The sequence below is a fragment of the Felis catus genome, chromosome E2 (assembly GCF_018350175.1).
Source record: "Felis catus isolate Fca126 chromosome E2, F.catus_Fca126_mat1.0, whole genome shotgun sequence".
NCBI lineage: Eukaryota > Metazoa > Chordata > Mammalia > Carnivora > Felidae > Felis > Felis catus.
Window position 1 is genome coordinate 5,499,431 of NC_058382.1, and position 13,405 is coordinate 5,512,835.

Here is a 13,405-nt window from a genome sequence, read left to right on the forward strand (position 1 = left end):
GCCCCTGCCCCACTGGTACTATCTCTCTCTCTCAAAATAAACGAACTTTAAAAAAAGAAAAAAAAAAACAACCTTACCCCTCTGTCTGTTACACACCAGGGAAGGGAACAACAGTGTCTTGAAAAGAGAACTTGGTATGCTGATGTTATTCCTACCATCTGGAATCTCTGCACCTTTCACAGAACTTCCAACAGCACTATGTTGGGACAGAGCATCCAAGGGTTCACAACATCTGTGGTCCATAGGAGCCACTATGAGGAGGGCCCAGGGAAGAATTTGCCATTTTCAGTGGAAAACAAGTGACAGTTACTAATTATGATGACTATGTATTTTGGATCTGGATTTGCTGCCCCCTTTTTTATGGTAAGACACCAACTGCTTAGCAAATAAGGATGTTTTCATTAATCCATTACACAGATGTGGAAAGGAGCATTTTAAGAGGTGCAGTCTCTTTGAAAAATGGATCAAACTCTTGCATACAACATACTCAATATGTTTGTAAATAAACTTATGGCATTACTTCTTAATGCCTCTTTTCTGAAAAAATAAATAACTTAAAAAAAAAAGTTATTCCCTGTGATCTCCTTTTTGGCTGCACATGAAGTTTCCTTTGTGTGTGATATGCCCCGATTCGAGAGACCCCTCCCCCCCCCCCCCCCCCCCCCCCGAAAACAAACCACCAGAGTCCAGAGTCAAAGCCAAGCGGCAAGGGTCGTTTATTGCAGGTTCGAACACGGTCCTCCGCGGACTTGTTGCCAGTGACGCTAAGAGGCCCCGAGCAAGGCTCTTACAGCTTCTTTTATAGACAGGCACAAACAAGTTAGGGATTTTTTGCGGTTACAGAGCTGTTATTGGTTGACATTTAAATTTGAACGCCCAGCAGAACTTGTTTGGTTCGCGCCTTTACTTCAAACCACTCAGCAGAACTTGATTGGTTCCCGCCTTTAGGTCAGACTACAACCGGGCACGCCCTGGCTGGTTTCGGGAATGGCTGGGGGGGGGGGGGGGGGGGGGTCTTTTCTTTGCAGTTGTGAGTACACCTGGTAATTTTTCTCTTAGTCTCTCATGTGACAACCCCATACGGTGTAGTTTCTACCTGTGACTCACCAGGAAGTAAACTCATGCTAGTTCAGTTATAGTAAAAAAAAAAAGTGGTTCTGACTTAAGTGAGTTTTACGCTTTCTGCAGTGAAATAATTTTTAACACAGTCCCATATGCTCTAATGTATTCTCTAACTTAAAAAATTTTTTTTCTTAATGTTTATTCATTTTTGAGAGACACAGAGAGAGAGCGTGCGCATACACACACACACACACACACACACACACACACACACACACGAGTGGAAGAAGGGCAGAGAGAGAGGGAGACACAGAATCCGAAGCAGGCTCCAGGCTCTGAGCTCTGGGAAGGGACGGGGCTCAAACTCACAAGCTGTGAGATCATGACCTGGGCTGAAGTCAGACGCTCAACCGACTGAGCCACCCAGGCGCCCCATGTATGCTCTAACTTTAAGGTAAGAACTGTTACAGGCATACACCTTTTCTGAGTACTATGTGATGAGGTTTTGGGGGGCCAGGGGGAATAGTGGGGCTCCCAGGGTCCGGAGCCATGGCCAAGAAAGAATCTCGAAGATGTCTTTGCTGCAAAAAGGTGATTTTACTAAAAGCACAGGGACAGGACCCATGGGCAGGAAGAGCTGCCCGGGGACTGTGAGGAGAGACTGGTTATATATACACTATCGAGCTGGGGGGAGGTAATGTCCAGGGGAAGTTTTCAGTGAGACTTTCATATCCTAAAGAAGACCCACAGGCTACTGGAAGCCTTAGCTATTGTCAGACTAAGGTTGTTTGCCCTCTAGCAAACCATTAGCATTAAGACTAGGAAGTTCCTGGAGAAATGTTTTATTCTGCCAGCCTCAAGTATCTGTCAATGGGCTGCAGGTTATAGGGAAATTTAGTTCTATCCGCCATTTCCTTCTGCCTTTGTTTCCCCCATCACTATGGAGAGGTGATGTTGGTGCTCCAGAAAACAGTCTACAGGTTTCTGGAGATTAGGCTGTTGATAAGATTGCCTTTTTCTCGGTGATTTACTAAGATATTTGTAAACAGATGGAGACTCAGGTCCTTCAAGACTATGATCTCTATCAGTTAACCATTTGGTTTTTTTTTTTCCCTTTCCTTTGTTCTTGGGCAGCCAGGAGTGCCCTGAGGAATATCACACCTGGGGGTCAGGCAGTATTTGTGTTCGGTCAGCTTGCCTCATGCTCCCTCATCACTATGGTTATATCATACAGTATAATTTGTGTCTATTTCTTTGATAGAAAGTTTTGTGGTGAGTTACAAAGATACTTATCAAATTCTAATCTGAATTAGACTTTCACAAGAGCACATTGGAGATGTTGTTAAAATGCAAATTTTATTCAGGAGTTCCGACCTGGGATCTGAGTCTGAATTTTTTTTTTTAGTTTATTTATTTATTTTGAGAGAGAGAGAGAATGAGAGAGAGAGAGAAGCAGGGAAGTGGTAGAGAGAGAGGGAGAGAGAGAATCCCAAGCAGGCTCTGCACTGTCAGCACAGAGCCCAATGTGGGGCTTGATCTCATAAATAGTGAGAACATACCCCGAAGCTGAAGTCAGATGCTCAACCAACTGAGCTACCCTGGCACCCACTGAGCCTCCATTTCTTTTTTTTTTTTTAATTTTTTTTTAACATTTATTTATTTTTGAGACAGAGAGAGACAAAGCATGAATGGGGGAGGGTCAGAGAGAGGGAGACACAGAATCTGAAACAGGTACCAGGCTCTGAGCTGTCAGCACAGAGCCCACGCGGGGCTCGAACTCACAGACCGCGAGATCATGACCTGAGCCAAAGTCGGCCGCCCAACCGACTGAGCCACCCAGGTGCCCCTGAGCCTGCATTTCTTCCAAGATATTAGCCTATGGGCCAAGGGATACATTTTTGAATAGTAAAGAGTTGAACTCCCAAGCAAGAATTCTTGGAGGACTTGGAACTGAATGGGTTTTGATGAGGAAAACAAAGGCAAGAGAAGTGTAGCCAAAATTAAATTTACAACTTGCAGCCCACTAATAGATACCTGAGACAGGCAGAGTATGACATTCCTCAAGGAACTCATGGCTGCCTTAATGTCGGTGTTTTGCTACAGAGTACAGGCAATCTTATCTTGCCAATAGCCAGACCTCCAAGGTCCAGTAAACTCCACTTCAGCATAAAAAAAATTCCTTCAAAACTTATGTTATCTCTCCTCCCCTAACTAAAAAGTATAGAACCAGTCACTCTTCACAATCCCAGTGCAAGCTCTTTCTGCCCACGCGTCCTGTACCTGTTCTTTAATTAAAACACATTTTTGCACCAAAAACATCTCAAGAATTTTTTCTTGGCCTTTTGCTCTGGAACCCAAACTTCAAATCACATTAGGTTTTATAGCAATTACAGGTTCTATTAGAAGAGCAAGAAAGGCAACAACAAGCCTTCTGAGCATTTCCTATTTACTACATAGTATGTAACAGTTTTTCATAAGTTAATAAAAACATAGATAATCTAAGACAGCAAGCACATTATTCTATTTGTATGCAAATATTTTTAAAAAATTTTTAACGTTTATTCATCTTTGAGAGGGAGAGACAAAGTGTGAGTGGGGGAGGGGCAGAGAGAGAGGGAGACACAGAATCCAAAGCAGGCTCCAGGCTCCAAGCTGTCAGCACAGAGCCTGACACAGGGCTTGAACCCCCGACTGTGAGATCATGACCTGAGCCGAAGTCAGTCGCCCAACTGACTGAGACACCCAGATGCCCCTGTATGCAAATATTTTGTCAAACATCCAGTACATGGAGTGGATCAGTCTTTTTTGTTTTTTAATGTTTATTTATTTTGAGAGAGAGAGAGACAGAGAGAGAGAGAGTACACAGGGGATGGGCAGAGAGAATCCCAAGCATGCTCTGTGCTGTCAGCCCAGAGCCCGAGGTGGGGGCTGGATCTCATGAACCCTGAGATCATGACCTGAGCTGAAACCAAGAGTCAGACATTTCACCAACCACCCAGATGCCACTCAATCATTTCTTTTGAAGGCCATGGATTTTTGCTCTGTCTTCTTCAATTTTGACTTCTCAAATTTCTCAATCCCAGCCATATTGGGTTTGTCAGACATGGTTGCAGAGGAAGCAGAGTAAGACTCATGAGCAGGTCAAGTCTACTCTGTGCAGTGACGACCACCAAGTGCCTAAAGATTTTATGTTTAAGTAATCTCTACACCCAAGGTAGGGCTCGAAATCACAACCCTGATTTTGCTCCACCAACAGAACCAGCCAGGTGGCCCTCTACAGGTACTTCCTTATGTTAAAGAAGACTTACAGGATCCTGGAGGTTTGGTTACTGTCCAGCTAAGGTTGCTTTATGTCTTGAGAAAAGCATTAACATTAAAGCAGTTGTGAATTCCTTGAGGAATATCTTACTCTGCCAGTCTCAACTATTTATCAGGGGGCTGCAAGTCAGAAGGAAATTTAATTTTATCTACATTTCTTTTGTCTTTGTTTTCCTCATCAGAAACTACAAGCAAAGGTAACTCGAAAGAAGTTTCCAGTTTAAAGGTGATAATTTCTGCACATCGCAGTAAATCCATCTAAGATCCTTAGGAATGATTGAGAGGAAAAAATATGAACTTTAAAGGGGAAATATCAGGGCGCCTGGGTGGGTCAGTGGGTCGAATGCCCGCCTGGCTGGTCCAGTGGGTTGAGTGTCTGCCTTCAGCTCAGGTCGTGATCTCGCAGTCAGGGAGTTCGAGCCCCGCGTCAGGCTCACAGCCTGGAGCCTGCTTCAGATTCTGTCTCTCCCTCTCTCTCTGCCCCTCCCCGCTCACACTCTGTTCTGTCTCTCAAAAATGAATAAATGTTAGAAATATTTTTTTAAAAAATTAAAAAAAAATTAAAACAAAATAAAGGGAAAATATCTACCAGAGAGCCCCAAGCCAAGTAAAAGAAGTTAACATCATCTAAAATGAAAGAAATTGATATCAGTGCCTAAGTCAGACTAAAGGACCTATTATCACTGGTGTGTTCTTGTGGACAGCAAAAAATAAATCAGAATATAAATCAAATTACAAGCATATGGTTGATTTATACAAAGTTCAATCACCTACAATCTCTATGTCCTGTAATATTTAATGTATTTTAAATAAAGTATCCCTTTCACATTCTAAACAGCGGGACTCCCTTTTTATTTGAGAACCTTCTGAGTTATCCTGGGTCTCATATCCATCCTGTTTATTTGTGCATTTTCTTAATCCTGGTCTACACAGAGCTAATAAAGCATCTAGATGGGACCTAAATGTGAAATGGTTTTCTTGACTGATATCCCAGGACCAGACCCCATCAGCAATAGGAATCTTGGATTCAAGGCCTTCCCCTGTGAATCTGTCACAAAGGGAATATTTTCAACACTTGTAGGACTTTAACTCAAAGTGACAATTGTTGATGTGCTATTGGAGGCCAGGCTGGAGAAGGGAGAGAAGGCTCTGGGATATACAGGAGACGTGTTCTAAAGACCTAACCTTAAGTATCATTTTTAAAAAGGTGTAGGGGCGCCTGGGTGGCTCAGTCGGTTAAGCATCCGACTCTTGGTTTCGGCTCAGGTCGTGATCCCACGGTTCATGAGTTCAAGCCCTGTGTTGGGCTCTGCACTGACAACACTGAGCCTGCTAGGGATTCTCTCTCCTCTCTGCCCACCCCCCACTCATGCTCACACACGCTCTCTCTCTCTCTCTCTCTCTCAAAAGAAATAAACTTGAAAAATATAGTACTTTAAAAAATAAATAAAATGGCTTAAAAATGAGGTGAACACATAAGGCAGAAATATCAGAGCTAGAGGAATCAACATTTGCAATTTCTAAAAGCACGGAATTTCAGGAGAAAATGATGACACAGCCTCTGACGTGGGACATGCGGCTTACCAGAGAACTGGCCATTGCTTCTTTCACCTCGTCCTCTAGATTCCTTTCTCAGAAGGTATTTGTGGAGAAATCACCGCTACATCAGGAGAAAATGCCTTCAAAGCCACCAGCTGACTCTCTTCACGGGTAAAGCGCTCGCCTGCAGGCAGGACTTGGAAATGCAGAAAACGCCCAACTTCCTAGTCCTTTGTGTCCTGAGCTCTCAGAAACTGTGAGCTTTTACTTGGAGGCCGATCCCTGCCTTTTCCTTCTCTACTTCCGGGGGCCTCCTGTCCCACAGATGCTCACAAACTCAACTAAAGCGTAGGAAGACTGTGCTGCCTGGACCTGATCCTCCCAGACTCGTGTAGAGGAGACCCTGTTACCTCTCCTTGAGCCAAAGCTTGCCCTCAACTCTCCTAAATTCATCGGAATCCTTCCTGCTTAACCCTGGCCTCGCTTAGAATCACCTGGAGCAGTTGTAATTAAAACAACACTGTTGTTTCCACCCACACCAACTGACGGGGGAGGGCACCAACAACGATGGTGTTTGAAACTCCACACGTGAACTTATTGGGAAGCATTTGGGGAAGTGACCAGACTGAAAACTAACCATGGCTATGGTTGTTGTCCATATTTTTTTTTTTTAATTCTTATTAACATTTATTTATTTTTTGAGAGTCAGAGAGAGACTGAGCATGAGCAGGGGAGGTGCAGAGGGAGGGAGACACAGAATCGGAAGCAGGCTCCAGGCTCTGAGCTGTCAACACACGGCCCGATGAGGGCTCAAACCCAAACCCACGAACCATGAGATCATGACCCGAGGTGAAGTCAGTCGCCCAACGGACTGAGCCACCCAGGCGCCCCGATTGTTGTCCAAATTTAAATTCATGCCTTCTCCACTGATCAGAGTTTTCTGGAGATTTACACATTCCCCCCTCTTTCTTCTACGCAGAGGGAGCCTTCCAAATGGAGATTTCTTTTATAAATGTAAATGTCTCTTTCAAAGGAAACTTCTGTGTTTCAGAGATTTCCCTTTGTCTGCTGTTTCTTTAAAATAACAAGCCTAGGGGCACCTGGATGGTTCAGTCAGTTAAGTGTCCGTCTTCGGTTCAGGTCATGATGTCTCAGTCCGTGAGTTCGAACCCTGTGTCGGGTTCTGTGCTGACCGCTCAGAGTCTGGAGACTGTTTCAGATTCTGTATCTCCCTCTCTCTCTGCCCCTCCCATGCTCATGCTCTCTCTCTCTGTCTCTCAATAATAAATAATAATTGTTAAAAAACAATTTAAAAATAAAATAACCAGCCTAAACTAACCCATGTTTTGGGGTGGCAAAATGCTTTCCTTCAGTAGGTAAATGCCTATTTTCATAAGTAACTGCCAAACAGTTCTCGAAAGTAAATGTAACTTTTACACCCCTATCTGCAATACATGAGAATTCTAATTCCTCTACATTTTCATGGAAAGTGGTATTATCCTTTTGTCTTAATTTTAGCCATTCTAGAAAATATTAAGTGGTTTCTCACTATAAAATATGAAGCGGTCTTGCTATATTTGTCCTGGTGACTGAGAAGACTGTGTAGGAGAAGAAACGTTTTGTTTTTGCATCTAGATTCCTTGGCTGATCTAATAATCAAACTGACATAAGACAGATTTGACAAAATTTGGAAGTGAGGTTCATGAGCAAATTGCCAAGAAAAAATTCTTGAGACGTTTTTGGTGCAAAAACGTGATTTTGTTGAAGCACAGATACAGGAGCTGTGGGCAGAAAGAGCTGCACTGGGCTTGGGAGAAGTGACTGATTATATAACTTCTAAGTTTGTGGAGGAAGGGGGGTTAGAGATGATGTAAATCTCTAAGGAATTTTGAAGCAAGGCTTTCCAGACCTTGACAGGCTAGCTGTTGTTAAGAGAAGGTTACTTTTAAGTCTTTGATATGATATAAACATGAAGGCAGCCATGAGTTCCTTGGGGAAGAGTCATGCTCAGCTGTCTCAGGTGTCCATCAGTAAGTAGGCTGCAAGCTGTAAGGAGATTTAAGCTACATTTCTCTTTGCCTTTGTTTCCCACACCTGATTAACAGGACAAAAATTCAAGTTCTTAATTACAGGAATCCTAAAGATATGAGGCTTAAAAACAGGCGATTCATGCTTATATGCCATGCTGACTTAACAAGAAGGGGGTGATATGCCGCGATTCGAAAGACCCTCCGAAAACAAACCACCAGAGTCCAGAGTCAAAGCCAAGCGGCAAGGGTCGTTTATTGCAGGTTCGAACCCGGTCCTCCGCGCACTCGTTGCCGGTGACGCTAAGAGGCCCCGAGCAAGGCTCTTACAGCTTCTTTTATAGACAGGCACAAACAAGTTAGGGATTTTTTTGAGGTTACAGAGCTGTTATTAGTTGACATTTAAATTTGAACACTCAGCAGAACTCGATTGGTTCCCACCTTTATTTCAAACCATTCAGCAGAACTTGATTGGTTCCCGCCTTTAGGTCAGACTACAACCAGGCCGTGCCCTGACTGGATTCGGGAACGGCGGGGGGGAGGGGAAAGATCTTTTCTTTGCAGTTGTCAGTACACCTGGTAATTTTTCTCTTAGCCTCTCAGGGGGTAGGGATTTACAGTTTCAAAAAGGGGGTAAGTAGGGGTGCCTGGGTGGCTCAGTTGGTTAAGCATCCGATTTTGGCTCAGATCATGATCTCAATGTTTGTGAGTTCAAGCCCTGCATCAGGCTCTGTGCTGACAGCTCGGAGCCCAGAGTCTATGTCTCCCTCTCTCTCTGCCCCTCTCCCACTCATGCTCCCTCTCAAAAATAATAAACATTACCAATAATAATAATAAACAAATGGGGGAAGTACATCCACAGGGAAATGGAAAGAAGAAATATTTGGTAAACTAATATTTGCCATGCCAGGCAGGTAACTCTTTCTAATATAAAAATTTGTCTCGGGGAGGATGGGTGATGGGTATTGAGGAGGGCACCTTTTGGTATGAGCACTGGGTGTTGTATGGAAACCAATTTGACAATAAATTTCATATATTGAAAAAAAAATTTGTCTCTGGAGGGCACCTGGGCAGCTCAGTCGCTTAAGCATCTAACTTCGGCTCAGGTCATGATCTCACATTTCATGAGTTCGAGCCCCGTGTCAGGCTCTGTGCTGACAGCTCAGAGCCTGGAGCCTGCTTTGGGTTCTGTGTCTCCCTCTCTCTCTGCCTCTCCCCTGCGCTCTCTCTCTCTCTCTCTCTCTCTCTCTCTCTCTCAAAAATAAACAAACATTAAAAAAATTTTTTTTTTGTTTAAATTCTCTCTGGTGTAAACTCTCTTCCTGATAGAGTGATAGAGGTCCCCCATCTAATTTCTTTTTGGTATATAGATCAGCCTCAGAAAAGAAGAGAATCCTTCTATTTGCAGCAACAGAATAAAACTGGAGGACATTTTGTTAGGCTAAATAAGCCACATAGAGAAAAATAGATACTGTTTGAAACTACATATATGCAGGATCTTTAAAAAGTTAGAATCATAAAAGTGAAGATTAGCAATGTTTGTTGCCAGGAGCTGAGGGTGGGGAAAATGTTGAGATGTTGGTCAAGTGGTAAAAAGGTTCACTTATGCAGGATGTGTAAGCATGCAACATCAAAGGTACATCATGATGACTATAGTTAATAATAGTGTATTGCACGTTTGAAATTTGCTAGGAGAGGGCATCTGAAGCATTCCCACCACACACACACACACACACACACACACTTTTTAAAATTTACATCCAAATTAGTTAGCATATAATGCAACAATGATTTCAGGAGTAGATTCCTTAATGCCCCTTACCCATTTAGCCTCCCACAACCCCTCCCATAACCCTCAGTTTGTTCTCCATATTTATGAGTCTCTTCTGTTTTGTCCCCCTCCCTGTTTTTATATTATTTTTGCTTCCCTTCCCTTGTGTTCATCTGTTCTGTGTCTTAAAATCCTCATATGAGTGAAGTCATATGATATTTGTCTTTCTCTAATTTCGCTTAGCATAATACCCTCCAGTTCCATCCATGTAGTTGCAAATGGCAAGATTTCATTCTTTTTGATTGCCGAGTAATGCTCCATTGTATATATAGACCACATCTTCTTTATCCATTCATCCATCGATGGACATTTGGGCTCTTTCCATACTTTGGCTATTGTTGATAGCGCTGCTATAAACATGGGGGTGCATGTGTCCCTTCAAAACAGCACACCTATATCCCTTGGGAAAATATCTAGTAGTGCAATTGCTGGGTCATAGGGTAGTTCTATTTTTAGTTTTTTGAGGACTCTCCATACTGTTTTCCAGAGTGGCTGCACCAGCTTGCATTCCCAACACACACACACACACACACACCTTAACTACAGGAGGTAAGGGACATGATCATTAGCTTGACTTGTTGGAGAAATGAATCAAGTACGCCAAAGATGGCAGATGTGGCTAAAGCAAACTCTGGTCTCTAGATTAGAGATCCCTCCGGGTTCTTCTTCCTTTGTTTGCTGCACGTGCAACCCCCCTGCTACACACACACACACACACACACACACACACAAATGTGGAGGCTTACAAGTATAAATTACCCTTCCTGCTCACATCTGGGGCTCAGATCTTTGGAGAAATAATCTCCTCTGAGCCCGTTAGTGTTAAATAAATCTCTGATCCACCAAGATCTCTGAGTGCCGCTTGATTTTTCCGCCAGTGTTCCAGCCTGGTTCCAAAACAGATTGTGGCAATCTTTTTTTTTTTTAAGAGTTTATTTTTAAGTAATCTCTACACCCAAACGTGGGGCTCGGACTCATGACCCCAATATCAGGATTCACATGCTCTTCTAACGGAGCCAGCCAGGTGCCCAGCTGTGTTAATCATTTTGTAGCTAGTGCAGAGTGGGGAAGGACATCTGGTTCCGGGGATCCCAAACAGACCAGGGATTGTTTTGTTCTGTTTTGTTTTTAAATGTTTTATTTATTTTTATTTTTTAGAGGCAAAGAGAGAGGGGGAGACACAGAATCCAAAGCAGGCTCCAAGCTCTGAGCTGTCAGCACAGAGCCCCACGCGGGGCTAGAACACACAAACTGTGATCAGGACCTGAGCCAAAGTCGGATGCTTAACCGACTGAGCCTCCCAGGCACCCCCAGACCAGGTTTGGCCACTAGCTGCTGACAAAATCCAAGGCAGAAGAGCGGTGGTGGAACAGGAAAGGGATTTCCTTCAGTGGGACCAAAGGGGATATGCAGGTGAGCCGAACTCTAATTTCCAAACATCTGCTCTCCTTATCCTGTGAAGTGTATGCCTTCACTCTGAAATCCTAGACCCCTATCGATATGGGGACCAAAGGCGAAAGAAAAAAAAAAATCAATCTCCTTGCAACTTGCAGCCCATTGACAAACCTTGAGACAGACTGAGTGATCTTCTTCTAGGAACTCAAGCGCCTCCATGTTAATAGTTTGCTAAGGGCAAAAGGCAATCTTTTCCTTCCTCCCTTCCTCCCTTCCTCCCTTCCTTCCTTCCTTCCTTCCTTCTGAAGGACAGAGAAAGCAAGCAGGGGAGGGGCAGAGAGAGAGGGAGAGAGAGAATCCTAACCAGGCTCCACCCTGTCAGCCCAGAGCCTGACATAGGGCTTGAATCCACAAACTGTGATATCATGACCTGAGATGAAACCAAGAATCTGCCACTTAACCGAGCTACCCAGGCACCTCAGCAATCTTTTACTTTAGCTTGACATTTTCCCAAGCACCACACTCCCTCCCAAGATGTTGTAAGTCTCCTTTAACATATAAAAATACCTTTGGAAACTTCCTTTAACTCTACTTCCCCAAGATAACAGGTTGACAATCAGGCTCCAAGCATATGGCCCACTGATATACATCTGAAGGGTCTCATGACTGAGTTTTTAGTAAACAGTAATAAATGACCTTTTCTGAACAACAGGTAGTCCCTCAAGGTCCTGGAAACCTTGTTTCTAAAATTCCTTAGAGACTTACACTATCCCTAACCCCCTCCCCACCTGAAGGTATATAACCAGTCACTCTTCACAGTCCTAGTGCAGCTCTTTCTCCCCACGGGTCCTGCCCCTATGCCTAAATAAAACCACCTCTGCACCAAAGTCGTCTCAAGAATTCTTTGTTCACTTCCGAACCCCAACATTGCCACATCACCTACCCCCTTGTCTTTACTTCAGAATGACATATATACCTCATTTTACCTGTGTTTAAAATTTCCATGCCTATGTGGTATTCATCATAGGTACAGCATTAAATTTTATTTTCTCATGTTAATCTGGTCTCATGTCAATTCGATTCTTTTTTTTTTTTTTTTTTTTTTTTGAGAGAGCGAGCACAAGCAGGAGAGAGAGGAGCAGAAAGAAAGGGAGAGAGAGAATCTATCAGTGCAGAGCCTGACACAGGACTCAATCCCACAAACCATGAGATCATGACCTGAGCTGAAATCAAGGGTCAGATGACCAACCAACTGAGCTACCCAGATGCCCCAGGATCCTTAGTCTAGAAGGACCCTTGAGGGGACAGGTCTACTCTTGCTCCCCAACAATGGTAATTAGATGTTTGTCCTGCCAACAGATGGGTCACTGAGATAAAATGTACTTCTGGTAATAACCAGAGTTTGGAAAGGGCCCCCAGTTTAGATTCCTCTGTGTCATTAAGGGAGAAGCAAAATTTCTCTTGAGCCTACAGGGTCTCAATTGTCTTCAGTTGAAAATAATCCACATGCCAAAGTGGCACATTCTGGCAGGGGCGGGGGAAGGGGGATGCTGTCCCAAACCCTTTCAAAGCACAGAATTTAATGAGAAAGAAATCAAGGCACCAAACCATACAATCTTTGCTCCTGTATATCTGCTTTTAGATTTCAGCAAAACATTAGCACTACCACTGAGACATGGGAGGAGTAGTAAACCAAACCTCTGACCTCCTCTAATCAGTTCAGTGAGGCCACAGCCCAGGGTGGGGCCAGAGCTGGAAAAGCTTCTGGAGAGAGGGCTCTGGGTGGAGCTGGGGAGGCAGATTGCTCTAGGCTTCTGAGCTCCCTGCCTGTGGGGTATTTATTCCCAATTCTGTCTTCCTACATTTGCCTAGTAAAAACTTTGTATGATTATATTCCACTTAAGCCAATTACCTACTTGACAACATAATAATAAGCAATTTAACGTAAACTCTTAAGAGTTTTCTGGGACAATCCCACCAGAAACTAAAGTTGGCCCTTGAAAAACATGGGTTTGAATTTGCGCCAGACTACTGAGACATGGATGTTTTTCAACAAATACAGTACAGTACTGTATTTTCCTTTTGGTTTCCTGAACACTGTCTCTAGCTTTCTTTATTGTTAAGACTCTAGTATATAATCTGCATATAACACACAAGATACATGTTAATCGATTGTTTATGTCATTGGTAAGGCTTCCAGTCAACAGTAGCCTGGTAAGAGTCAAGTGTTTGG

At 43.5% G+C, this 13,405-nt stretch overlaps 1 pseudogene; it reads left to right on the forward strand.

The window, feature by feature from the left end:
• Window positions 1-142: 142 nt before the first annotated feature.
• LOC101083223 lies at window positions 143-517 on the forward strand (annotated as a pseudogene).
• Window positions 518-13,405: the final 12,888 nt, after the last annotated feature.